Below are 26617 nucleotides of genomic sequence, written 5' to 3'. Positions count from 1 at the left end.
GATCAGAAGCAGAGCCAGAAGTTGAACCCAGGCACTCTGAAATGGGAGGCAGGAGTCTCAGAATGTCCACTTCCTGTTTGGGTATTTTTAATTGCACAGAATTGCAAGTTTACTGTTTTGTTTCTCCAAATGGAGATTCTTCAAGATTTGCAAGTGCTGTTTAATTTGCAAAGGTCACTTAAGATTTTAAATCAACTTCAAATGGATGTTGATGAAGTGATCACAAAGCAGTTGATTTAAAGAAGTAGCAACGCAAATTTTTAAATTTTGAAATATTTTATTAACATAGATTAATGAGTGAATCTACACTGTGTAATGATCAACACAATCAAAATAATGAGCACCTCCATCACCGCCTGAAATGTACAGTAGATCCCCAGGACTTGCTCCTCTTACAACTCGGTTGGTGCCCTTTGACCATTTCCCCGACCTCCCAGTGCCTGGAATCACGGTTCCACTCTGCTGGGAGATCAACTTCTTTAGATACCATACATAAGAGATCACGCAGTATCGATCTTTCTGTGTCTGGTTTATTTCACTTAGCGTAATAGCCGCCAGGCTCAGCCCTGTTGTCACAAACGGCAGGGCTGGCTTTTTGTGACTGAACAGTGTTCCACTGTGTGCTCACACATGCCACAGCGTCTTTGCCCCTCATTGGTCATTCCGCAATTAATGGACATGTAGACTGCTTCCATCCTGGCCACTGGGATTAACACTGCAACCGGCATGAAGTTGCAGCTGTGTCTCTGAAGTCCTGATTTCACTGCATCCGAATATAGACCCAGAGGTGGAACTGCTTAACCATATGGTACTTCTATGTTTAATATTTTTAGAAACGTCCACACCATTTTCCATAATGGCTTTACTACCTTATGTTCCCACCAACGGTGTGTAAGGATCTCCTTTTCTCCACATCCTCCCCAAAACTTATCACCTTTTTCATAAAAGCCACCCTAGCCACAGCTAGGTATGAGAGATGGCAGTGTCACTTCAAAATCTGGAAAGTGTACAGACAGTGACAAAATGACAACGCATGTCCAGGGAGGAGAGATGTGAGAGGCTGGACGAATAGTGTCTAAGGAGCAAATCCACATTTCTTCCCCATTCCGCCAGCCACACAGCTTGGCTCCCTCGTATCCCCAGCGAGAGACTAAGATCTGCTCCTCTAAAGACGTAAACTAGGGTTGGGGGCCATGAGCACCAGGCACAGCAGAGAGCAGCAGGGAGGGACTACAGACCCAGAGCAGTGCCCACACAGAGAAGGTGCCCCATAAACAGTTATTGTACTGAGTATTCCTTACTTATGGATTGAGAAGCCACTTAATCCCGCAGGATGACTGCAACGTTTCGCCTTAGGAGTCAACTTGGCCGGGCCATGGCACCCAACATCTGATAAGGAAATGCTGACTTGGTGCTGCCAGGAAGGTATCTCCCAGATGTGAGTAACATCTGCAGCCGATTGACTTTCAGTAAAGCAGGCTACCCTCAATTAACCTGGGTAGGATCAGCTGAAAACCTACAAGCAAACGCTCGCATTTCCTGAGGGAAAACAAGGAAATTCTGCATCAAGACAGCACAATCAATCAGCTCTCGCAGGAGTTTCTAGCCTGCTGGCTGCCCTATCGACTTCACACTTGACAGCCCATGACTGCACAGGCCAATCCTGAAGATAAAGCGACTAGATAGGTGATACATAATACAGAGATGTCTCCTCTGGCTTCTCTTAGGAACCTGGACTGTAATACAAAGACCCTCAGCCTTCCTCCAAACAGAAGTGGCATACAAATGAGCAGAAATCAAAAACAGCTCCCTGCATGGGACACAGGAAGCCAGCGCAGAAGAGAGATGATGAGAATGCGTATTAGGATGGTGATCGCAGCATGCCAGGGGCTCAAGCGGCCTGGAGGATGACCATCAGGTCGGGCTTGATGATGATCGAATGGTATCGGGGAGATGCGTGAGTGTGGTAAGTGAAGGGTCTTGGGGGAAGTGTCAAGAGAAAAGCACACGAAACCCTCCTGTCCACGGCAAGGAAACAGATAATGCCCACACGGGAAGGATGGAGAGTGTCGCAGGATCCAAGACGGTCTCCAAAGACACAGAAGTGAATGCTCAGATGGGCAGCCAGAGCGGAACTGCTGCTCCCCGAGGGACGAGGCAGCTGTGGCTGTGGTCTGGATGTGGTCTGTCTCCCAGGAACTCACGCGTGGCAAGTTCAGCCCCAGTGCGGCAACGTTAAGAGGTGGGACCTAGCAGGCAGTCCTTAGGTCTCTTTGGGCGTGGCTCTTGGAACCAATCAAGGTGGTTCTCATGGGACCCTGAGTTAATTCTCATTAGAGCAAACTGGCATAGAGCAAGCCCGCCCCTGAACCACATTCCAGCTTCCTGTCTGGTGGTACGAGCTGTCACTCCTGCACGCACTCCCACCGTCACAAGTCTCCTGTGATTAGCGCACACTTTGCCCATCAACGTGTACCTTTGGGACTGACTGTGGCCAATGGGATGGGACTTCCAAGAGAACAACCAACACCCCTTTCCCGGAAGAGGAGGCTGGGGGCAGCGCTGGCAGTGCAGGGCAGCTTTGAGGTCAGGGCCGTCTGACTGCTGTTCTGGGTCTTTACCTCTCTCTGTGCTGGGTCTGGGGTGGCTGATGTTGCAAGTCAACTTCACCGGCCACAGCCACCTTCCCAGGTACTTAGTTCTCTTTCTTCCCTTCCTTCTTTCTTTCTCTTACTAATTAAATTCTAGACTTTACTCCAGTTTGAGCATTTTTTCACTCACATTGTTTTTGTGCTGGGATCCAGTCCATGATGCCACGTTGCACTTCGCATACATAGATTTTTAAGGAGAGTGATTAAGCACTAGGGTTTACATAGTTTTAAGAAATTGGATTTGCTTAAACATAAAGAAGGAAATTGTACATCAATCAACACAACATTAAAGTGTATTTTTGCATGACAAATGTAACTTAACCAAGGAAACGCATGGCCTGGGCACTGTGTAGGTAGGCACACTCACACCAACATTCCTAGAAGGGATATAAAATGCAGGATTAGACCAAAGGGGGATGTGAAGTAACTCACCAACAATTTGCAATAGCATAAACAAGAATACATTGTTAACTGGCTTTTCAAATTTAATTCAACTATGGAAGAAATTCTTACCACAGGCTATAATGGCTTATAGATTTTAATGTAAAAGTAAATATGCCTCTTTAGTAATGATATTTTCTACACTATTAATGTGGGTTCATTTTAAAAATGTATTTTTCCATTACATATATTTTTGTTCAAATTATTCTACGTATTGGGACATGCCATCATTCTCAAGGCAGGGTTCCTTCAATGCTATTTCTGGGTGTCTCTGAGGCTGTCCTGACAAGCCTGGGCTGGGAATGGGTGGACTCAGCAGAGTGCTACGTGGCCAGGGGGGCCTCAGCCAATCTGTGCAGGCCCAGAGGGAGCCCCCGCCCCTCCTGCCTGACTCCTCCCAACGGACGGCAGCGTTCTGCCCTCAGACTGGACTCGCACCCTTGGCTCTCCTGGTTCTCTGGGCTTGGACTGGAGCTGCCACCTGCTGCCTGCATCTCCAGCTTGCAGGGGGCAGAGTGTGGGGGCAGCGAGGAGGGGGCTGCTTCTCAGCTCCATGATCACAGGCGCCAAGACTTGGCTTCATAGATACACATATGAGAGACTATATAAGACATATGGCTAACATATATAAAACATACATGACATTTTACACACGTGAGAGGGACTCAACATGCTCATGGGAAACAAGGACTATCATTCTCTTTCCCATGAACTTTTTGAAGTACCCTCATGCATGTGTGTGTGTGTGTGTGAGCACACATGAGTGTGTGCATGCCTGTGTGTGTGCATGTGTGCGTGCATGTGTGCGTGCGTGCATGTGTGTGAGCGCACGCACGAGTGTGTGCATGTGTGTGTGCATGCGTGTGTGCGTGTGTGTGAGCGTGCATGCATGTGTGTCTGTGCGTGTTTCTTTCTCTTGCTGGTTCTGTTTCTCTGGGGAGCCCTAGCACAGGCACCTCCTTAAAGAGCATCCTCCGCTATTCCATGAGAGTCTTGCGTCAGTTTTTGCTGCAAATGCATCCCAGTGTCCAGGGCGGGGGCAGCAGTCAGTCTAGGGACCACCAGGCTGTGTGGCTGGCCAGCGGCAGATGCTGCTGCAGCCTCTGCCCCCCGTTGTCGGGCAGCCGGGGCCCTCCCTCTCCTGCCCAGCAGAGAGGCCAGATGGATTCAGTCGGGAAGGATTTCCTGAATGCTCATCACATGCCGAGCTCTGGGGACCTACGAGTGACACTCAGCTCAAGAGGGTCCCGCCCCGGGCAGCCAGCTATCCAGCGGCCTCCGACCTGTGTGCAGCTTGCAATGCCAGGGAGGCAGCAGGCTGGCCCCTGGCCACCACCAGGGAATACTTGTGGACGGTGACAACCGAAGCCCTGGGAGCTCAGGCACCGTCCTGGGGGGCAGGGCTGGAGACCAGGTCCCAGAGGCTATGCAGAACGGGGGTGGCCCGAGACCACTCAGGTGGGTGCTGGGTGGCGGGGCCAGAAGCCCAGCCTGCTGGCCTCATGCCGGCTTCAGGTTCACAGTTGAAGGCCCAGGCTTGTAGCCCAAGCTGGGTGTGGGGCTCACACTGTGAAAGAAAGGGGCAGATCCCGAGATCATAAGAAGCAGGGGACCAGCAGTGACCCCCCTGCAGCCCGGCCGACTCTGCTTCCCCAGGCCCCGGGGACTCTGCCCCGTTCTACCTCTCTGGGCACCAACACAAGGAAGGCTGTGGCTCATGTCTCTTCAAAGCTCCCTGGAGAGCATGGCAGGCCCCGGGGGTCCCCTGTGCACGTCATGGCCTCGTGTTCCCCACTTGAAATCCCAGTGAGCATCCACTAAAATGCAATGTTCGGAGTTGGCACTGTGGCGTAGTGGGCTACCTCTGCTTGTGGCGCCGGCATCCTATACGGGCACCGGTTCACATCCCGGCTGCTCCTCTTCCGATCCAGCTCTCTGCTATGGCCTGGGAGAGCAGTAGAGGATGGCCCAAGTGACTGGGCCCCGGCAGCTGCGTGGGAGACCCGGAAGGAGCTCCTGGCTCCTGGCTCCTGGCTCCTGGCTCCTGGCTTCAGATTGGCGCAGCTCCAGCCGTTGCGGCCATCTGGGGAGTGAACCAGCGGGTGGAAGACTTTTCTGTCTGTTTCTCCTCTGTAACTCTGCCTCTCAAATAAACAAAAAATTTTTAAAAAAGAAAAGAAAAGGAAAGAAAAACTCAGCACTCAGTTTCATCTTGCTCTCCAAGCTGGGTGTACGTGCAGCCTCCCACTCCACGAGCGACTGCGAAAGGGTCGTTGTTCCCCAGGTAGCCCTCAGCGCCCAGGGTGCAAACCACACATCTCACTTCACCAACCCCGTCGTGCCCCCGCCCCCACTCCGCAGCATTAAAGCAGTGCCCCTGAGAAGACAATGAACGTGCCCTGCGCAGGACCCGTGCGTCCCTCTGGTTGAACACGGAAAACAGCTGGGGTCTGGGGGAGGCCAGGGCACCCCAGGAAGGCGCACTTCAGAGTCCCCTGTGGGGAAAGGAGAGGTGGTGCTGGCAAGGCTAACCGTGGGATCCGAGCAGCCGCCGGAGTGGGGTGGGGGGGGGTGGGGTCCCTGAAGCTGGTCCTGGGGGTTACGGGTGGCACCCGCAGCCTCCTGGGCTGTACCCAACAGCTCCCGAGGCCCAGCTGACTTGGAGCAGCCCGTGAGTCGGGAGCTGGGCCGCGGCCCGGGCACCCCGAGGACCCCCGGGCTCACAGCAACCTCATATCATTGAGGAGCACCCAGCCTCCCCAAGGCTCACGGTGTAGCCAAGCACTGGAATGGAACACAGGCGATGCCACAGTTCCCAGCCACCACAGATCTTCTGCTTCCTGCTGTCTGGGTCAGCTCGGGCTGCCAGGCCGGGACAGCACAGACTGGCAGCTGAAGCCAGCCCTTAAGCCCCTGGGGTCTGGAGGCTGGCGGCCGGGGCCAGGGGGCAGCAAGGCCGGGATCTGGGCGGGGTGTCCGCCCGGGTGCAGGTGGCTGCCTTCCGTCTTAGCCTCACGTCCTGGAGAGAGGGCTCCACGCACAGCACTGATCCCGCCTACCAGGCTCTGACCTCATCGGCACCCGAAGACCCCAACTGCACACACTCCTCATCCGGGGTCAGATGCCAACAAAGGCACGCGAAGGCTCCCTGCCCCTGGGGCCGGGGCTACCCGCACCATCCTGTACGGGGGCAAGAAGCACTTCATGGGAACGAGGGAAGGCTTTTGGCAGCTCTGGTCTCGTTTTAGAGAAAACTCCTAGGTTTCGAAGTTGTCAGCTTTAACACCACACAGCACGCGGAGGCTCCTGCCGGGACTGTGAAGCCGCCCGCGGGAGCGCACACGTCCCCCTGACTCCCGATCTGAGAACTGGCATTTCTGAAACAAGCGCCCAGCCGATCCCTGTCCAGCCACAGAGCACACACAGGCGTTGTTGTTCTTTAAGGAAACCAGAAGCTTGGTAAGAATGCAGTCTAAAAGAGGGGCAAAACCCGCAAAGGCAGAAATGACTGGAAGCTCTAGTGCATTCCTGTGCTTAAAATAAACCTGGCCCCCCTGGCCCCCCTGGCCCCACGGCCACTTAACCACCTCCTGCTCTCTGCCCCACCTCCACTGCAGGCAGAGACCGGAGCCAGAAGCAACAAGTCCCCCAGGCCAGGGCTTCTCCCCTCCCTCTCCTCTGGATACGGACAGAAGCAGGAAGCGGAGGGGAATATCGGAGAAGCCCCAATAAAAACACAAAAGGCAGATGGAGGGACATGGGCGCTCTGAGACCACGCAGCCACCGCTCAGGAGGGAGAGGAGTGAAAACTGGGCAGGTGCGCAGCGCCGCAGTACAGACACCACCTGGGACGTCCCTGTCCCACATCGGAGGGCCTCGGTTCAAGTCCCAGCTCCACTTTCCAGCTTCCTGTCAATGCAGACCTGGGAGGCAGCTGATGGTGGCTCAAGTACTTGGGCCCCTGCCACCCACGTGGGAGACCTGGACCGAGGTCCCAGCTCCCAGCTTCAGCCTGGCCCAGCTGTGGATGTTGTAGGCATTTGAGGAGAGCGCCAATGCCTCCAAGGAGTCCTCATTAAACCAGGAGGGTGCAGCACCCAGAGCAGCCGCCCCGCCGAGATGCCGCACACACACCCTAACACCTGTGACTGCACCGCGTCCCGTTGCATCGGGTGGTTTGACAGTGTGCAGTAGGGATCCCGACGTGGGGACACCAGCCTGGACCTCTGCGTGGGCCCGGTGCAGGAGGAGAGGTCAGAGAGGGGCACGTGACGATGCCAGGCAGAGGAGGGGCCCCCAGCCCAGGAATGCAGTGGCCTGCACGAGCTGGAATCCGCCGGCCACCAGGCCCTCCCCCGGAGCCTCGGGAGGAAGCGGCCCGGCCGACCTCCGGCTCCCCCAGGACTGACGGCCACAGGCCCGTGTTCCGAGTGAACCGTCCATAGTCATCTCTGCAGTGGCGATGGGAGACCACGCAGAGGAAGACGGAAGAGGGACAGGCAGACAACGGCGAAGCCAGCCTGCGCCCGGGCTCAGCGTGGGGAACCGGGTCACGGTTTCCATGCACCCCGGGAGCAGCCCTGTTACCACAAAGCCCAGGGTCTCCGAAGGCCTGGCATTAACCTGGCCAGGTGGTGGAAGACTGTACGGACTCTAGCCCAGCACTCTGTAGGCCTGGGATCTGAGATTTGAGAAACAGCTCCTCAGTGGAGAACCCACTTAGACTCCGCCGCTCGGATAGGCGGCGCGCTGGGTGCAGCGCCCAGAGCGGGAAGCCGGGCTCGGGGCAATAGATTTATTGCCGAGAAACACTTCCCAACGCGTCTATGAACCCTACGTGCAGACAAGGCCTATATTAAGCCTTCAGGACAAAAGAACTTGATTTAAAGTCATTCGCTGAATGAGCCAAAAATAACTGCCGAAGAGGCTTGGGATGAAGCCAACGAAAGCACAGAGCAGAGCCGGCCGAAATGCACGAAGCCTGGAAGAGCACGGGTCTCGAAGTCTGTGGCTGGCAGGCCAAGCGATGCCAGCCCTCCCCGCCCTGCGCCCTGTTTAGAAGGAAACCAAAGGGAGGTACCAGCAGCCCCCAAGTGCAGGTCAAGAGGAGAGAGAACTCCCAGCGGCTCGGAGCAGCCTTGGTGCAGTCGGACTTGCCCTTGGCAGAGAGACTTGCGACGTCGTTGACTTTGAGGCTGTGAAGGGGACCGGGCAGTGGGAAAGACGACCAGAGTCACAGTGCCGGGCTCCTCCCCCGGGGATTCAACAAGCCCAGCTGCCTGGGAGCCCGCGCTGGAACCGGGGCTAGGAAGGTGCAGCTCGGGGCCTCCTGCACCCCAGCTTCCGGGGGAGCCCCTAGACAGACGTAAGCGGTTAGCTATAACCTGAAACGTGGTGCATAACGGAGGCCCCAGGGGCACAGCTGGTGAGCACGGGGGGTCTCGTCTCACTTGCAAGGTGTTCTGGGAAGAGAGGCCGGTTAAGCTGAAGAGGAGACCTAGACGGGTGAGGGGAGAAAACAGGGATGAAACAGCTGCTATCGGGGAAGAACCTTGGGGAGAGACTATTTTAGAAATCCATGTGATTGACAATAGAATATCCTTCTCCGTCTCTCCATAAATGTTCAGTAAAATCAGTATTACTCATCCAACTTCTGGAGTTTGCCATGGGACTTTGGGGTGCAAAGATATGTTAAGTGCACCCATTAGGATTCCACTTGGGGTACATAAAACAGAAAAATAATGATAACAGAGTGCTAAGTGCCTTTCATATAGTCCTCTCTCGTGGAAGGAAGTCCACAGGCACTGCAAGGCTGGTAGGGCTGGTCCATGGTGGTAAGATCCAGGCTCCTTCAAGCTGCCTGCTCCACTCTCCGAGCAGTGGCTTCCTTGCTTGCGCAAGTCTCATTATCCAAGGTAGCTGCTGGGGTTCCAGCCATCGTATCTGCTCTTCCAGGCAGCTAGACTGTGTCAGTCAGCTTTTCATTACTTTAACTAAATCACCAGAGAGGAGCTTCATGGGGGCGAAAAGGTTTATTCAGCTTAGAATTGGGAGGTTCACACTTCAGGATTGGGTGGTCCCATTAGTCTGGCATCTGGCGGACACTGCCCTTGGTGGAGGCCATGCAGAGACAATCACACAGTGAGCCAGGAAGCAGAGAGAGAACCAGGCTCAGCCAGGCCTAACCAGCCAACACCCGGGGGGAGCACTCGGGTGCAAGCCCCCATTGACCCAAAGATTCCCACGGGGACCCTCCTAGATGCCACAGGAGATCAAACCTCCAGCCTTCACCCACCAACACTCCAGGCACGGCTTCAGAGCTTCTGCCGCCTCGCGGGCCATGTTCACCCCACAACGGGACACAGGGGCGCCCCACAACAGGACACAGGGGCGCCCCACCTCGGAGGCACCTGCTGAGGAAGCAGAGTAGGGCGCCGAAGGCCGACTGAGCTGTCTGGCCTGGGAGGGCCCCCCAGGGTCCCTGCACGAGTCACCAGGCGACAGCTCCGTGACGAGGGGACAGGTGGGGCTCATGCTGAGTGCCTCCCAGATGGCGTCGCACCCCAGTGGGGTCTCGGCTAGGCCAGGTGAACAGGAAGGGTGCCCCCCAGAGACAGACCGAGAGCAAACGCGATCGTCCGGTTCACAGCGGCGCGCCTCTGCCTCTCACCCCGTCTCACGCTCCCCTACCTGCAGGCAGCGCGACCTGGCACCCCGTCTCGGGAGTCACGCACAGCCCGCTCACGCCGAGGCCTCCCCTGACCCTCAGCCCGCCCCGTGCCCGTCTGCGGGGTCTGGCTGCCCCTGCCCGCAGTGCCCGTCAGCAGCTGCTCCCATCACACGGCCGCACCCCCACACGCGGCCCGACACGCGGCATCACGGGCCAAACCAGCCTGCTTCCTGCAACCCACGACCGGGCTCACACGCGGCCCGACACGCGGCATCACAGGCCAAACCAGCCTGCTTCCTGCAACCCACGACCGGGCTCTCAGAAGCACTCTTGGGAATCTTCCTCTCCGTGTGTGCATGAACTGCAGAGACCCGGAAACACTGCACACCTGTGCACATGTGCGTGTGTGTGTGTGTGCGTACGTGGGTGACAAGACCTGGCTTCTCAGACATTTTGAAAACGCTACTAAAATATAACATTTACTCTTCAAACTCTTGCCAAGTGCACAATTCAGGAGTGGCATTAAGTACACCCCAGTGTTGTGCAAGCGCCACCGGGCCTAATTCTAGAACTTTCCAAAAGGACAAAAGGACACCCTGCACCCATTCAGCCCCCGGTGGGGGCCCCTCTCGCCCTCCCCCGGCACCAGCGGCCACCAATCTGCTTCTGCCTCTGAGGACTTGGTGACTCTGGAGACAAAAGGGATCGTCACTGCTCAGGGACTTTCAGTTACAATCGACCGAACGCTTTCTCTATTTCCAGGAAAGGGAGGGAAAGTGTTGCTTCTATCTGTGTTTTCCAGACAACTTCCTGTAGGACCCTTAGCCTCAAAGGAAAAGCCATCACAAGACCACAAGCCATCGTGAGCGTGCCTTGTATCGGTCACTTCTCACTGCAGACACGCCAGCAGGGGCAGCCCTGTGGGACAGCAGGCTAAGCCTCCGCCTGCAGTGCCAGCATCCCACATGGCTGCTCCACTTCGGACCCAGCCCCTGCTGGTGCACCTAGGAAAGCAGCAGCAGATGACCTCAGTACTTGGGCCCCTGAACCCAGGTGGGAGACCCAGAGGAAGCTCCTGACTTCTAGCTTCGGTCTGGCCCAACCTGGAATTGAGGCTATTTGGGGAGTGAACCGGCAGATAGAAAATCTCTCTCTCTCCCTCTCTGTATCCCTGAATTTTCAAATGCATACATACATATATAAATCTTATTTTTAAAAAAGGAAATGCCAGGGGCTGACGCTCTGGTACAGTGGGTTAAAGCTGTGGCCTGCAGCGCTGGCCTCCCATATGGGCACCGGTTCGAGTCCTGGCTGCTCCACTTCCGATCCAGCTCTTTGCAGTGGCCTGGGAAAGCAGTAGAAGATGGCCCAAGTCCTTGGGCCCCTGTGCCCACGTGAGAGATCCAGAAGAAGCTCCTGGCTCCTGGCTTTGGATCAGCTCAGTCTGGCCATTGCGGTCATTTGGAGAGTGAACCAGTGGATGGAAGACCTCTCTCTCTCTCTCTGGCTCTACGTCTCTGTAACTCTTTCAAATAAATAAAATAAATCTTATATATATATAAAAAAGGAAATGCCAGCATCCTTTCCTCTCCAGCGGCCTCCTGCTCCCAAGGCAGGTAACAAAAACACAAGCTTGGCTTCAGTTAAAATTGAGCAAATCAAGAAAATACACTCCCTCGGTTTACAGACACCCATGGATCACTCTGGAAAGGGAGAGGGGCGACGAGGCCAGGAACACATGCCACGCCCCAGGATGGCTTGCCCTTGCCCTTGTCCTTGCCCGTCCTTTGACCCCCTATCCATGCAGCAGGACTAAGGAAAAAGTCCCTGCACCTGCAGACCCAAGAACTCACTATTGGATCCGGTACCAACAGCTCGCCACCCCGCAGGGCCCAGAGCCCTCCACGCAAGCCAGAGCCACAGGTAGGACCTCACGCAGGTGCTCCAGGGAAGCATCTGAACTAACTGTCCCTTCGTTGCCCCAGCCGGGCCCAGTCCTGAGGGAGGTCGCTCAGGCCTCGCCTGCCACAGCCCGAGACGTATGGATGGCGGGTCACTTACTGTCAAGTGTCTTCCGGTCCCCACTGGTTTGCTGCAGACCCTCACGCCCCCGAAGCCTCCCTCCCGTGCTGAGAAATGACCGGCGTGCACAGCTTTCAGTCGTCCCCTGTCGTTTGTTACAAACAGCACCTCTCTCAGCTGCATTCCTCCTGAGACTTTGGACCCTTCGGCCACCGTCTCCCTGGGGGCCCCGGTCTGCTCTCCACTTGGGGAACCTGGGCTTTTTTGGGGTCCACGCACAGGTGAGGGCACAGGGCATCTGTCAGCCTGTGCCTGGCTTATTCGCGTAGCGTGACACCCTCCGGGGATGCAGAGCGAGGATGGGCAGCGGCAGCCTCAGCTCCCTGGTGGGGGGACTCTGGTTTCTGGGGTTTCCTTCCAAGCCGCAATGCTAGAAAACACAGCGAAGGCAGCGTAGCACTGGTCACCTGTGAGTGAGGCCCTAACACTGCTTCCACCCGAGCAAGACTGCCCGGCTGCTGCCCCCCGCCTGCTCGGGCTCCTACCCCAGCAGGAGTGGTTGGCAGTGCCGGCCCCTCCTTCCAGCTTCAGATGGCGCCGCTGGCAAGGGAGCCTCCCTTCGTCCCCCGTTTTCCACGCAGGGGAGTGACCTGACACCGCCAATCACCTCCGCCTAACACAGCTCCCGTTCCCCTCCAAGTGCATCCGGGGGGCGGGAATCCGTCTGAATATTTCTTGCCGAAACAAGGCACAGTGAAGCGTGAGAAGGATGGACTTAGTCCTGGTACTGAGGAGACCAGCTTGGCTTTTGTCTCCACTGGGTCTGGCTTCCTCGGGTTTCCCATTTTAGCTCCCTGACCCTCCCCAGCTAGAGAAACCCTCCCCTCCGCTTTGCAGTAAGTTTCCCGCCAGCCGCCTCCTGCCACTGAAAGTTCAAGTTGGGTCAGCTCTGCTCATCTTCTGGGACAAAGCCCCTCCCCCAGAAGGGTCTCACTGCAAATTCCCTCCTGGTTCCCTATTATTTTTTGGTTTATCTCCATCCCGCTTGTTCTTCAGTTTTCCCAGAGGAGCCCTCTCTAACGCCTGAACCTGACCTCGACTTTCTGCCCTGAGTTGTTGGTTTCTCCCCCTCTCCTGGTCCAGCGCACCCGCGGCCGCACAGGGGCTCAGCTCAGGCACACCTGTGGCAGGTTCCCTCGGGGGTGGGGGGGTACCCTGGCCAGGCAGACTGAGAGCGCCTCCCCGTCGCCTGGTCCTGAGGGAGCCAGCGCCCAGCCCAGACTTCTAGGCTGCCTGCTATTCTCTCCGGGTACCTGACTGCCGGTGGGGTTCACCACTCGCTTTCTCTGAAGCGCGTTTGCCTGCTCTGTGAGGTTCGCGGCTCTATAAGAGGCATCGGCCGCGGGCAGAGTCGTCTGCACTTCTCCTGAGACGCCGCGAGCTTTTCAAGGAGAGGACCGGTCACACGCGCTAGTGCTCCCCAGCCGCTGTCCCGGGGCTACTGTAGCTCCCCCTTCTGCTTTCCTCCCTCCTCAGGAAGTGTGGGGGTTCACTCACGCCCGCGGGGTGCATGCCGTCCTCAGGCTGTGTGGAAACGCCGCCTCTGCGCGCTCAGGGCCCCTCTGTCTGCCCACGCTCAGCCCCCCGCCCCATGACTGCACGCACTCGGGCCCCCCCACCCCACGACTGCACGCGCTCAGGGCCCCCCCACCCCACGACTGCACGCGCTCAGGCCCCCACCCCACGACTGCACACGCTCAGGGCCCCTCCACCCCACATGTGCACGTGCTCAGGGCCCCTCCACCCCACGACTGCACGCGCTCGGGCCCCCCCACCCCACGACTACACACGCTCAGGGCCCCTCCACCCCACATGTGCACGTGCTCAGGGCCCCTCCACCCCACGACTGCACGCACTCGGGCCCCCCCACCCCACATCTGCCCACGCTCAGCCCCCCCGCCCCACGACTGCACGCGCTCAGGGCCCCCCCGCCCCACGACTGCACGCGCTCAGGGCCCCCCCACCCCACGTCTGCATGCGCTCAGCCCCCCACCCCACGTCTGCCGGCCCTCAGGGCTCCCCAGCCCATGTCTGCACGCACTCAGCCCCCCCACCCCACATGTGCACTCATTCAGCCCCCCGCCCCACGTCTGCATGTGCTCAGGGCCCACCAGCCCATGTCTGCACGCACTCGGCCCCTCTCTGTCTGCAGCTTCCCTCTCTGCGGCTTCCTCCCTCAGACGTGCCCCACCCCACGCCATCCACCTGTGAGCGCAGCCGCCCATCTGCCACGTTCATTTCTTCTGGGGTTTCCACCTGGTCCTTTGGATCCACTCGCACCGTTTGTCCTGGCCTCTCCTCTCCTCCCTGATGGGGAGGTACTCGCAAGGACAGCAGTTCCGCACGGCTTCCAGGGCCTGCTCTGCCGGCTGCTTCAGCCCCCTGAGATGTGGAGGCGTCCCTGGGGGAGCCTGGGTTCAGCACGTGTGGACCAGTTTCTCAGGTCGCAGTCGACTCCTCACAGGTGCGTGAATTCAGACCCTGCAGGTGCTAGTGGCCCGGAGTTCAGCTCCTCCCGAGGCCTAGAGCCAGGGCATGCTCCTGGGCAGAGTCCCCCATCTGCTGGGCTGTTGCTCTAGTCCCAGACATGGATTGGGGGCGCCCTCCCTGCTCCCCTGTGATCACAGGAACCTTCACGTGTTTGGAGAGGGGGCTCTCTGGGAGGTGCGGCATGGTCTCCACTTCGTCAGGTTGACCAGAAGTCTGGGGTCAAACCCAAGCGCGCCACGTCCTGGGGTGAGCATGTCACTGCCAGCCTGACAGCTGCTATTCCCGATGTCAATCACAGTAACGAGAAAGAGATTCTCCCTAGAATCCTGGCGGCTATTCGGGGATAACGGCACTGCAGTGGGAACGCACGTCCCTTGGGAAGCCGTGGGTGTATTCAAGGAGGGTGAGGCCAGGGGAAACTTTTAAAGGCACAAATGAGGACGATTACATCAGGTATTTTGAAACAACAATTTTTAGCAGTTTGAAAATTTGTTTTCATTTTATTTGAAGGCAGAAAGAGAAAGAGTGCAATAGAGAGATGGAGATCTTCCATCTGCTGATTCACTCTCCAAATGCCTGCAACAGCCAGGGCTGGCCCAGGCTAAATTCAGGAGCCAGGAACTCCCTCCTGGTCCCCCACGCTGGTGATGGGACCCAGGAACTGGAGCCACCATCTGCTGCCTCCCGGAGTGCACATTAGCAGGACGCTGGACTGGACGCTGGGCCAGGTCCTCCCATGCGAGACTCCACCACCCCTGGAGCTGTTGCTTTGGCCATGGCGTTAAGGACGAGGTTGTGCAGGCTGGGCTGGCATTGGCTGGGCAGGGGTCCTTGGGGAAGTCTTTCCGTGGAAGGTTTCCATGGTCTGTGTGTGGGTCTAGCCTGGTCTTCTATGACAGGGCGCATCAGATGTCAGTGTGGAACCCTTCCTCACAACCTCCTCACCTTGCTTGTTTGCTGCCCGTGGGCTGAGGGAGGGGCTGAGGTGACACGGGTGGGTGCTGAGCTCTGTCCCCATCCATGGGAGGGGCTGAGGTGACACGGGTGGGTGCTGAGCTCTGTCCCCGTGGGAGGGGCTGAGGTGACACGGGTGGTGCTGAGCTCTGTCCCCGTGGGCTGAGGGAGGGGCTGAGGTGACACGGGTGGGTGCTGAGCTCTGTCCCCATCCATGGGAGGGGCTGAGGTGACACGGGTGGGTGCTGAGCTCTGTCCCCGTGGGAGGGGCTGAGGTGACACGGGTGGTGCTGAGCTCTGTCCCCGTGGGCTGAGGGAGGGGCTGAGGTGACACGGGTGGTGCTGAGCTCTGTCCCCGTGGGAGGGGCTGAGGTGACACGGGTGGTGCTGAGCTCTGTCCCCGTGGGCTGAGGTGACACGGGTGGGTGCTGAGCTCTGTCCCCGTGGGCTGAGGGAGGGGCTGTCTGCTTAGACTTTACTGGCATTGGCTCTGATTCCGGGTTCTGTCCCTCTGTGTGTGGTGAGGTGTAGTGGCAGGGCCAGGTGTTTTACACAGCAGGGAAGACCTTGGCGTCCACACCCTGTACGGGAGTCCCCGGGCTCTTGTCCAGGCTCTGCTCCCACTTCCGGCTTCTTCCCACTTCCTGCAGGTACTTGGGTCCCTGCCTCCCACGTGGGAGACCCACAGTAAGATCTGGCTTCTGCATGGCCCAGACTTGGTTCTTGTGGGCATCTGGGGAATGAGCCAGACAATGGGGGAGCTCTGTCTTTCTCTCTGCCTTTCAAAACAAATAAATAAAATTCTGAAAATATTTTTCGACATGAAATTTACCATCGTCCCCACTCTAAGTGTCCCTTTGGAGGCATCCAGTGCAATCCTCATGTCAGCGACCGTCCCACCGCCTCCTGCAGGGCTCCTCATCCCATGGGACTGCAGCCGCTCGGACCCTGCCCGGACCCTGGCACCCGCTGTGGTCCCCACCTCTGTGGCCAGCAGCAGGCAGGTGTTCAGGCCCCACTCTGAGATGCAGAGACCAGAGAGGCACTGGGCCAGCCAATGGCACAGCCGGCAACTCAGCCTGAGGTCTCTTGGTGTCTAGGGTCTGTGTCTCAGCCACTCTGAACAGGGGAGTGTGGGAGGCAGCAGAGACTGGCTCCCAGGACCCCAGCTGTGAGAAGAGGGAGTGGCAGAAGGAATTTCCATTTCAAAATGTCCAAACCCACCTCCTCAAGGGGAAACAAGTTCCCGGATGTTGCACAAGCTCGCGGGGACGGGACACTGCAGCAGGGCGCCCATCTGTGTGCGGTCTGCTCAGGGCCTACATTCATTGCCCCGGAGTGCAGCCTGTGACCCAGCGGGCCCGAGGCCCAGCAGGGAGCTCTCTGTGGGTGTCCCGTGCACTGTGCAGGGTGTCCAGTTACCCCACATTTATCCTGGTGCCTTCTGTCTCCCAGGGGGCCCTGCATGCCTTGGGTGCCCCACTGTTGGTGGAGAAGCTCTTTGGCCCCAGCCGGTCCCATGACAGCCTCACACCCTCCCCAGGGAGGAAGATGAGGGAGACACTGAGAACCAAGGGCAGCGAATGGTACAGGCTGGGAGGCCTTGAAGCGTCTCCCAGCAGTGGGCTCTGAGCTCCTCCCCCTGTGGTGCTGCTCCAGGTGCTGGCCAAGGGCCGCCCACCCTCTGACACTAAGGATTCCCCACTCCAAGTAGAGTGACAGCTCTCTGCTCTGGGGTCCCTGAAGCCTGTCCTGCTGGTCCTGTCCCACAGGGAGTGTCCACTGCCTCATGGACAGCAAGCTGTCCCAGCTGCATATCTGGTGATGAGAGTCCCGAGCGGGCCTCCCAGGCCATCCAGCCTGTCACTGGGCCGTGGGGCAGGCCGTTGGCTGGAGCCACGAGCTGGTCCTCCTCCCTCCACCCGTCCTCCTACATGAAGCCATCACACCACAGCCCTGCAGGCCCTGGCCCTGGCCCTGGCCCACAGAGGGCCTCTGCCCAGCAGTGCCCGCCCTCCCTGCCCCTGAGCTATGGGCGACCCTCGAGAGGGCAGCCGAAAAGCACCAACAAGGCTCAGGTCACCGCATGGGAAAGGCCTCTGCCCACTCCACCAAGGCCCCTGTGTGCAGAAGGTGGAAGGGAGGAGGAGCCTGGGTACGCACCAACGTCCACGGCCTCGGTGGCTCCCGCTGTGGCCCCCAGCCCTGCAAGGGTGCCTGCCCTGCTCTGCCCCTCGGGGGAGCCGCCCAGGCGTCCAGGAGCTCCCAGGACCGGCAGCTTGTGTGCCCAGCACAGCCACCTGTTTTCAGAGGGGAAGGTGGCCGGGCTGGTGCGAGCGGGGACTTTGTCTAAGGAGGGGTCTCCTTCCTACAGCGGCACCCGCGATGGAGCTCTGAGGATCAGCGAGTTAAAGCGGAGCCAAAGTGCTGGTGCCTTCACCCGGGGTGATCCCTGGGGGCCCTGCTGCAGCCCGGAGCTGTGGGACCTCCGCCCTCTGCTCCCCGCGCCAGCTCCATGCCTGGGTTTCCCACTGATCAAAGCTCTGGCAGGGCTGAGGAGGAGGGACCTGCAGGGAAGGGGACCCCCGGGCCTCCCAGGGAAGAAGACAGAGAGAACGCTTCTCCTCCTCTCTCTGCTGCCTGATAGAGCGGGGAGCCTGCACCTGGAGATCATTTGTGCGCCGCTGGGTCCCCTAAGGAAGACGGCCCCACCAGGTACAGGCGAGTCCTGGGGCCACCAGTGCTCCTCGCAGCAGGGTGCAGAGCTGCAGGAGGCAGCAGGCCACACCATGAGGGCTCTCACACGGACGCTGAAGCCCCAGCCTGTGGCCACCGTCCAGGAGACGAGTCCCTGTGTGAATGCTGCTCCTGCCCACTGACAGCGTTCGCACCGAGGCAGGGCTCACCGTTCCGGGGACCCCGCAGCGGGCAACGCACTGTGATGCAGGCACACAAGCCCCAGTAGTCCTGAGTCACCCGGGCACTGGCTCAGATGCCTCGATGACACACGAAGACACACACCCAGCGACGAGCGAAGGGTGAGCATGCCGCTGAGGTGAACGGGACAGCTCCCGCAGCCAGGCGGCTCGGGGACAGGGGCGCTCTCAAACAGAAAGGCCATATGGGAAGGAGCAGAGAGGACTCTGGGAAAGCAGCCGGGAGGGGCTGTCCTCAGCATGCAGAAGGCGTGGAAGTGCACAGCGCCCGGCCAGAGAAGTGCTCATCCTGCTGTGGGCTCTCCCTGCCTTCTTATCTCCCGTCACGCCCGATGGGTGTGGCTCCTGTCCCCGGTGTGTCACCTGCAGTGTAGCCGCCCTTCATGGCGTTTCTCTCTCATCCTGTTCATTTGTAGGCTCCAGCCTTTTTGATTTCTAAGTTCCAGCATTTAGTGTGTGTGTGTGTGTGTGTGTGTGTGTGTGTGTTTTACAGGCAGAGTGGACAGTGAGAGAGAGATGAGAGACAGAGAGAAAGGTCTTCCTTTTTCGTTGGTTCACCCTCCAATGGCCGCTGCGGCCAGCGCACCATGGCCAGCGCACCGCGCTGATCCGAAGGCAGGAGCCAGGTGCTTCTCCTGGTCTCCCATGGAGTACAGGGCCCAAGCACTTGGGCCATCCTCCACTGCACTCCCAGGCCACAGCAGAGAGCTGGCCTGGAAGAGGAGCAACCGGGACAGAATCCGGCGCCCCAACCGGGACTAGAACCCGGTGTGCCAGCGCTGCAAGGCAGAGGATTAGCCTATTGAGCTGCGGCGCCGGCCTTCCAGCATTTAGTTTTTGCAAAGCATGTCTCCTAGGTGCATGCCCTTGTGTTGCTTAGTAACCAGAGACACTGTCCACCGCATGTAGCACCCCCGACCTAACCTGGCTTGCTTTCTCCTACCTAGATCCAGGATAGGACGGCAGTGTGTCTCCCTGCAGGCACACCCAGCACATGAGCCTCCCTGGGCAAACCCGCGTCTGGACCTCCCACTGCTGCTCGCGTGGCTGAGGCGAGCCCGTCAGCTGGGGACGGATTCCTTCCCGCTGATGCAAGTGGCTGTCACTTGAGTCCTCCAGAGTCGTTTTTCTCCCTAGCTTCTTAATGACCCTGGCGGATTTCTTCTGTGACCCTTCCAGGCTGGCCTGCGTCTTCCCCTCCAGCTGTGGCTTGCGTGGGGCGGGATTCGTGTCTCACACCAGGGCCGCCCTGGAGGTCCGCCATGACACTGAGCCAGGGCGCGCATACTCAGGCGAGACCCTCCCAGGACATCTCTGCCTTGGCGCCACAGCAGCCTTCCTTGTGTTCAGGGTCCCACCCATGATGGAGCTGACCACAACCACCCGCCGTGGGGAGGAGTCAGGGCCCAGCTGTGCTCTGCAGGCTCACCGTGAGGCTGGGGGTCCCCTCACTGCCTTGCTCCCTGCACCAGGGCTGCCTGACCACTGCCGCAAACAACATCCTGTTGTGTAAGGAGAAAACCCATCAGTGCAGCCACGGACGTTGGTTCATGGGGTCACTGGGAGCAGCACCTTCAGCTCACCAGCAGCTGTCTCTGCGGCACGCTGTGGCTGGCAGGACGCTGTCATACACTCACCGGGTACTGATCTGCCTGGTGCCGTGTGAGGAGGAGCAAGCGCTGGGCGCCAGCTGTGATGGACAGAGGGGAGACTGAGGCGTGCCTGCAGCACAGAGGGAGGAGCAGACCTGAATCCACCTGCTCTGGCCCCGGCTGTGCTGCCTCACTGAAGCTGGAGGGCGTCGATTGATCTTACTTTATCAGACAGAACAAGAAAAGCCGGAGGTCAGCAAGAGTCTGTTTAGTCCAAGATCAGTCAGCCAACCAACAGCAGTCTGGGTGCTGTGCTGGTCCTCAGGTCCACGACCAGCTGTTCCCCAGACCCTTCCCTGAGCACAGGCGCCAAGGCTCAGACCCCGAGCTAGCGGCAAACCTTCCACAATCAAGAGAGGGCCAGGGGAGCCAGGAGTGGGGTGGCAAGGAGGGCAAGGTGGGCTTCCAGGAGGTGGTGGCCCCTAGTTAGCGCTCAGCATTTCCCACCCAACTCAAAGGCAAGCAGCTCCGAGAGACTGCCCGGCTCTCCAGGCCCTTGTGGCCATTCCCTCCCCTGGGCTCTCCCCCTGGCTTGCTTTCCTGGCTTCTAAGAGGAAGAACACATTCCCACACACCCAGAGCAGGGACACAAACTCAGGGCCAAGCTGGTCCCCAGCATTAGCAGTTCAAAGGAGTTTTTTTTTTTTCCATCCAAAATGGCCTTATTTGGTGTCCAAGACAAAAACATCACTATTCGCTCTCGCTTTAAGGAAAAGAACGTCTCTTTTTAAACTACACTTATTTACTTGCTCGTAATCAACTTGCCCTTAAAAAGCAGCCCTTCCTTGCAACCTCCCTTCAAGGCCTTGTCAGGAGCGCCGGGATTTGTAACCTGCTGGTCTCTGTGTTAATGTTTGCAGCTGTGAAGCTGAGAACCAGGCTCAGGTTTCCAGGAGTGAAATCCGTTCTCTCCGTTCTCTCCGAACACTGTGGCTGTGGGTTAAGAGCAAAGCAAACAAAGTGAGAATCGAGTGTTGCCTCCTGGGGCCTCGGCTGTCAGCCTGGACAGGGTCTTTGTGCACGGGTTACCGTGGCGATGAGGATAACTGACAGGCGTCCAAGCGGCTCCCCTCCCAAACCCGCCCACTGGCCTCATTCTGTCCTTTGTGCCTCACAGAGATCAGCGGGGGGTCGGCAGGGGCAGGCAAAAGCAGGTGGTGGCTTTTCTCTGCCCTTCCTCGCCGTTCTCAGACCCCGGGGCCCTTGTGCATCCTTGGCTTCGGCTGCACTAGCTCAGCCCTCCCCTCTCCCTGTCTCTTCAGACCAAGTTCTCCTTCTCCCCTGCGGGGACTTGAGTTAAACTGAGGAGGAAACTGCCCAGTGGCCGCCTCTGTCCGTTCACGGGAACTCAGTGTGCGGCGGACCAGAGACGCACACCCTGTCCTCGCCCTGCAACCCGTGGATGCTGCCTACTCCAGTACACACCAACGGGGCTTTACCGAGTGGAGCTCAGGGCTCCAAGATGGGCAGAGCAGCCCCGATGATGTAAATGTAACCACGAGAGCCCTTATGAGAGAGATGATGAGTGACGTGGCCACACGCCTGGGACCCGGCAGCTGCTGGAGGCTAGGAAAGGCCAGAGAGGTCTGCCGCTGGAGCCCTGTGGAGCCCTTGACACTCAGCGGGTGGACCTGACCATGGACTTGCAGCCTCCAGAGCTGGGAACTGACACGGGTGTGCACGTGTCCCACGAGGCTTTGCTCTCCCGTCACACAGGGGGTCCTTGGCGGGGGAGTTGATCTGCAGTCCGTGTGTCCAGGCAGAGTTGTGAGCGGGGTTTCTTCACCACGTTAGGCGTACCTTGCCTCAGCTCACCAGTGTGGATGTCCCCTCCACTTCTAGGAAGAACTGTGCACTTTTAAATAGGTTAGGGTTAGCCAGTTTTTTTTTTTTTTTCAAGTTTCATTTAACTCCACTTTCTCAGAAACATTTTTTTGTTTATTTATTTGACAGGTAGAGTTACAGACAGTGAGAGAGAAAGACAGAGAGAAAGGTCTTCCTTCCGTTGGTTCACTCCCCAAATGGCTGCTACAGCCGGTGCTGCACCGATCCGAAGCCAGGAGCCAGGTGCTTCCTCCTGGTCTCCCATGCAGGTGCAGGGTCCCAAGCACTTGTGCCATCCTCCACTGCCTTCCCAGGCCACAGCAGAGAGCTGGACTGGAAGAGGAGCAACCAGGACAGAACCCGGCGCCCACATGGGATGCTGGCACTGCAGGCGGAGGATTAACCAAGTGAGCCATGGCGCCAGCCCAAGAGTTAATCAGTTTTAAAAACATCCTAGTTGGTTGGTCGTTATTATGTCAACATCAACACTTGGCAAACCAACATGTCCAGTGATCAGAATCACAAGACAATAGTCTTTTTTAAGATTTCTTTTATTTAATTTGAATGCCAGAGTACAGAGGGAGAGAGAGAGGAAAAGGGGAGAGAGAGAGAGAGGTCACTCCCTAATGGCTGAAATGGCTGGGGCTGGGGCAGGGCCAGGCCAAAGCCGGAAGCTTCTTCTAGGTCTCCCACGTGGGTGCAGGGGCCCAAGGACTTGGGCCATCTTCCACTGCTTTCCCAGACCAAGCAGAGAGCTGGACTGGAAGTGGAGCAGCCAGAACTCCAACTGGCGCCCATATGGGATGCCAGTGTTGCAGGTAGTGGCTTTACCCGCTACTCCACACTGCCATCCCACAAGACAATTTTCTAAGAAAATGAGGGGCAGGCATTAGCACCAGTTCAGACACCCACATGCCTTATCAGAGTCCCTGGGTTCAAGTCCTTACACCACTCCCAATTCCAGCTTCTTGCTCACGTGCACCTGGGAGGTGGGATCCCTGCTACCTACATGGGGACCTGGATTGGGTTCCTGTCTCGATGCTATGGCCTGGCCCAGCCCCAGCCATTGTGGACATTTGAGGAGTGAAGTGGCAGATGAACTAACTAAATAAATAAAACTGAAAAGATAAGAAGAAATGCTAATTGCAGACACCACTGGAGAGTCTAATTAAGGAGGCATGGGCAGGGCTGTCCTGGTTAAGGGGGTATGTGGGGGGGGGGGTCTGTCCACCCTCCTCTTTCCAGGAAGCAGCTTGAGGCAGTTCCATTGCCCATGCCCAGTGCCCCCCAGGGATTATTTACCTCTGAGAGCAGTCACCTCTCTGTTTTTCATATTTTGCATGGCTGACGCTTTTACAGACTGATCAATATTTAAGACACTGTTTGTCAGCTTTGGAATCACCTCACTCCAGCAATCAAGGGTCCTGAGCCCTGGGACAGTCCAGACTCGATTTCCCCCGAGAATTTCCTCCAAGATTTCACAGTCAGTTCCGGAGCCTAGCCACAAGTGTGGCAAGGGAGTCCTTCAACACACTCAGCTTGAGTTCCTTATTCTTCAGACTGCGTGGCTCACTGCGTACCTGTGCAGGGCAGAGGGTCCTCCACCCCCCATGGGGGCTGTGTCATGGGACCGAGTGGACATGGGAAAGGTGCACAAGCGAGGGGCACACATGTGTTACTGCCTTTCACACCGTGGGCACCCTCGCAGAGGGAGTATCTGCAGAAATGGCCAGAGCGAGATGCTTTATGCTTTGCAGACAAAGGACAGTGCGTTTGCGATGAAGCAGCAAAGGGATTTCTGGGCCGGGGGTAGTGAATTCCAGGGGCCACATGGGGGCGTAAACCCAGAGGAAAATGAGGGCTGCTTTATTCAGGCTTGCTGCAGCCCCAGGAAGCAGGCTCTGTCCTCGCCCTGTGCAGAGGTCAGGCTCTGGCTGCTGCTGCATGCGGGACCGGGCAGGGCAGGGGCCTTTCTCCCCACACAGACTCTCAGTGGCCCCCTGGAAATTATCAGTGCCCCCAGTCGGCACATTTTGGGTTGGCTTGGCCTTCACTGCCGCACCTGTGATGTGCAGGACTAAGGATGCAGAGGTGAGATCCACAGGGCGAGTGTTGCAGTGCAGCGGGCGAGCTGCCCGCGGGACGCCCACGTCGCAGAGCGGAGTGCCTGGTTTGAATCCTGGCTCCCTGCTAATGCAGCTGGGAGGCTGCAGATGACGGCCCAAGTCCTCAGGACCCCTACTATACACATGGAAACCCAACATGGGGTTGTGGCTTCCACCTCTGGCCTGGCCCAGCCCCAGCTGCTACAGGCATTTGGGGAACGAGCCAGCAGATGCGAGATATCTGTCCCTCTACTTCCAAATAAATAAGTCTTAAGTTGCACACACACACACACATACACACACGCATATATATAAATGCCTGATCCAAATCTGATTCCACAAACCCCCCCCCCCAAGTCACCCATCAATCTGAGAGGCTCCATCCAGGGACTCACCATCATCTCTCAGAGCTCTCTTCTGGAGAACAAGGCAATCTAGCCCCAGCCTTTTCTCCTCTGGGGTCTTCAAGCCCATGCCGGCCCCTCCCACCTCCACATCACTCCTCTCCCTAGACAGCGAGTGGCCCACGTGGACTCTGCTGTTGACTGGCATTCGCTGACAACAGTCCGTGCAGCATTTGCTTGCTGCCTGGCACGGAGCCGTACCTCACCCCTTGCAGGAGCTGAGTTGTGGGGATGCAGAGGAGCCCTTACCCCTGCAGCCTTGGGGGCACACACAGTCACATCGACAAAAATGGAATCGTGCGCCAAGGCTTCCGTGCAGAGGGGACCGTGGCGTCTGCTGAGGGCCCTGGACTGTCTTCCTAGAAGACAAGACAGTGGGAAGGGCTTGCAGAAGGGCAGGCAGCTGCTGGGGAGAGGGGAGACCTGGCCAGCCCACGGGGCGGCATGGAGCGCGGGAGTTCACCCTCAGGAAAGGAGCTTGCATGGCCTTGCGAGCCGGGTATTAATGATTCGAAGGTCCGCGCGCCTGTGCTATCCGCTCAGCCACCCCTCTGGGTTCAGGAGGTCTATTCTGACCAGTCCCGGCTCCCCTCACTCAGAAAACGGCCGGAGAGCAGGGTCCCTTCCCAGCCCAGCGTCTCTGTCACCACATTCTGCCAGAAGTGATCCGGGCGTCCTCCTTTGGCGGCTGGAGGAGGTGGCTTCCCAGTGCTGCAGCTTATCACAGGTGAGTCCCGCCCTGTGACCCTCTGCCAGGGCCCTTTGGGTCAGAGCTGACGTCCGTGCCCACGGCACCCACGGGTGACAGTGCCATCCTTTGCCGTTCCCTGGAGAATGAGTGGGAGACCGCAACCGTGTTCCCGTGGGAGCCGTGCGTCCCTCTCCATGCCATATTCCCATACGCTCTGGTGACTGACTCCACGGCTCATCTGCATTTCAGGTTTTTCTTTCCAGCCAATTTCTTTGTGTAGGCTCCAGTATGCCTTCTTTTATTGATTCCCATTGATTTCTTCCAAAGAATTAGAAGGCTTAATGTCAATTTCAATTTCCAAAGCTGGTAGCAATTGAGAAAAGTGCTCTCTCCCGATCAATACTTCCTCCTGGCATGACACTGAGCTATTAATAATTATGTGGTCTCTGATTTCACCAGAAAAGAAGAGGAGCCAACAGAACTGGATGGATTTAAGACATGGATACAAACTAGCTGATTTCCCCAAGTGGATACAAACGAGCTGATTTCCCCCAGTGTGTTCTCATGAAGAGGTCAAGTGTGCTTGAAGAAGCAGAAAGCTACCCTGGTCCTCTGAGCTTCCATCATGCACCGAGCTCGTTATCAATCACCAGGAATGAGATCCATCTGGCAAGAGGCACGTCAGCCACGGGCTCCACCAGCCACGCCTCGCCTGCCTCTGACTTCAGATGGAGACCATACCTCATACCTCCCGCTCCAGTGACTCACTGAGCACCAGACAATTTACAGTCGCTAATCGGCTCTTCCCAGCCACCAAACAGGTCTTAGGTGGCTTCTACCTGCACAGTTAGTCCTCCGCGGCTGCCCGCAGGGATGTCCCCCAAGAACTCTTGTCCTGGCGTGGGGACCCAGGCCCAGAGTGGGTTAGCAGCCATACCAGGCCTGCTTTTTCTGCCCCAGCCTGTCATTCCCACCCCCAACCACGTGGAGTTGAGTGAGGTCTCCCAAGCAGGTTTTGTCCCAGGGCTGCCCCTGGCTGCCTACACAGGTGCAAGGGAAAAGCTCTGACAGGGGCCAGGACTTGGCTGGCTTGTCCCTACTCTGGCCCAGAGTCGCCCTGGAGACAACAGGTTCTTGCCCCATCAGCACCAGAATCTTCCAGAGAAAGAGCCTCGCGGCTGGGCTCTCCCCAGAGCCTGCAGCACCTGTGTCAGCGGGTCTCTCCTTCCAGACGGTCTGCTGGTGCCAGTGGTAGAACTCCCACATTCACACACATATGCACTCTCACACACTCACACCCACATGTATACACATGTACACTCACACACATGCTCACACACATGTACAGTCACATATCCATACTCACGTGTGTGCACACGTGTGCTCTCACACACCCACACTCACATATATACACGCATGCACTTACACATTCAGGCACACACGTGCATTCTCACACATTAACTCACTCATGCTCACAGGCACACACATGTGCACTCTCACATGCATACACACATATACTCACATTAATACACAAGCACAACTTGAACTCTCACACATTCACTCACAAGCACACATACATACACTCACACATGCACACACATTCACTCTCACAGTCACATTGTGGGGAGCAATCCAGACTGGACTAAGTTACTGGAATTAAGACTTATTCTATGCATCTGCTCTCCCACAATATGGCGCTGGGAGAGAAGTAAACAGC

At 57.6% G+C, this 26617-nt stretch overlaps 1 long non-coding RNA gene across 1 annotated transcript; it reads right to left on the bottom strand.

Annotated features, from left to right (window-relative positions):
• Positions 1-257: 257 nt before the first annotated feature.
• Positions 258-5230, bottom strand: LOC149123672 (uncharacterized). The gene is made up of 2 exons (XR_016213857.1): positions 4955-5230; positions 258-3028 (listed from the first exon to the last, which is right to left on the bottom strand). It is a non-coding gene; the product is annotated as an uncharacterized LOC149123672 (long non-coding RNA).
• Positions 5231-26617: the final 21387 nt, after the last annotated feature.

The sequence above is a fragment of the Oryctolagus cuniculus genome, chromosome 10 (assembly GCF_051225735.1).
Source record: "Oryctolagus cuniculus isolate XC-2025 breed Fujian yellow rabbit chromosome 10, ASM5122573v1, whole genome shotgun sequence".
Taxonomy (NCBI): Eukaryota; Metazoa; Chordata; class Mammalia; order Lagomorpha; family Leporidae; genus Oryctolagus; species Oryctolagus cuniculus.
Note: the sequence above shows the minus strand (reverse complement) of the source record. Positions and strands in the feature narration are given on the sequence as shown.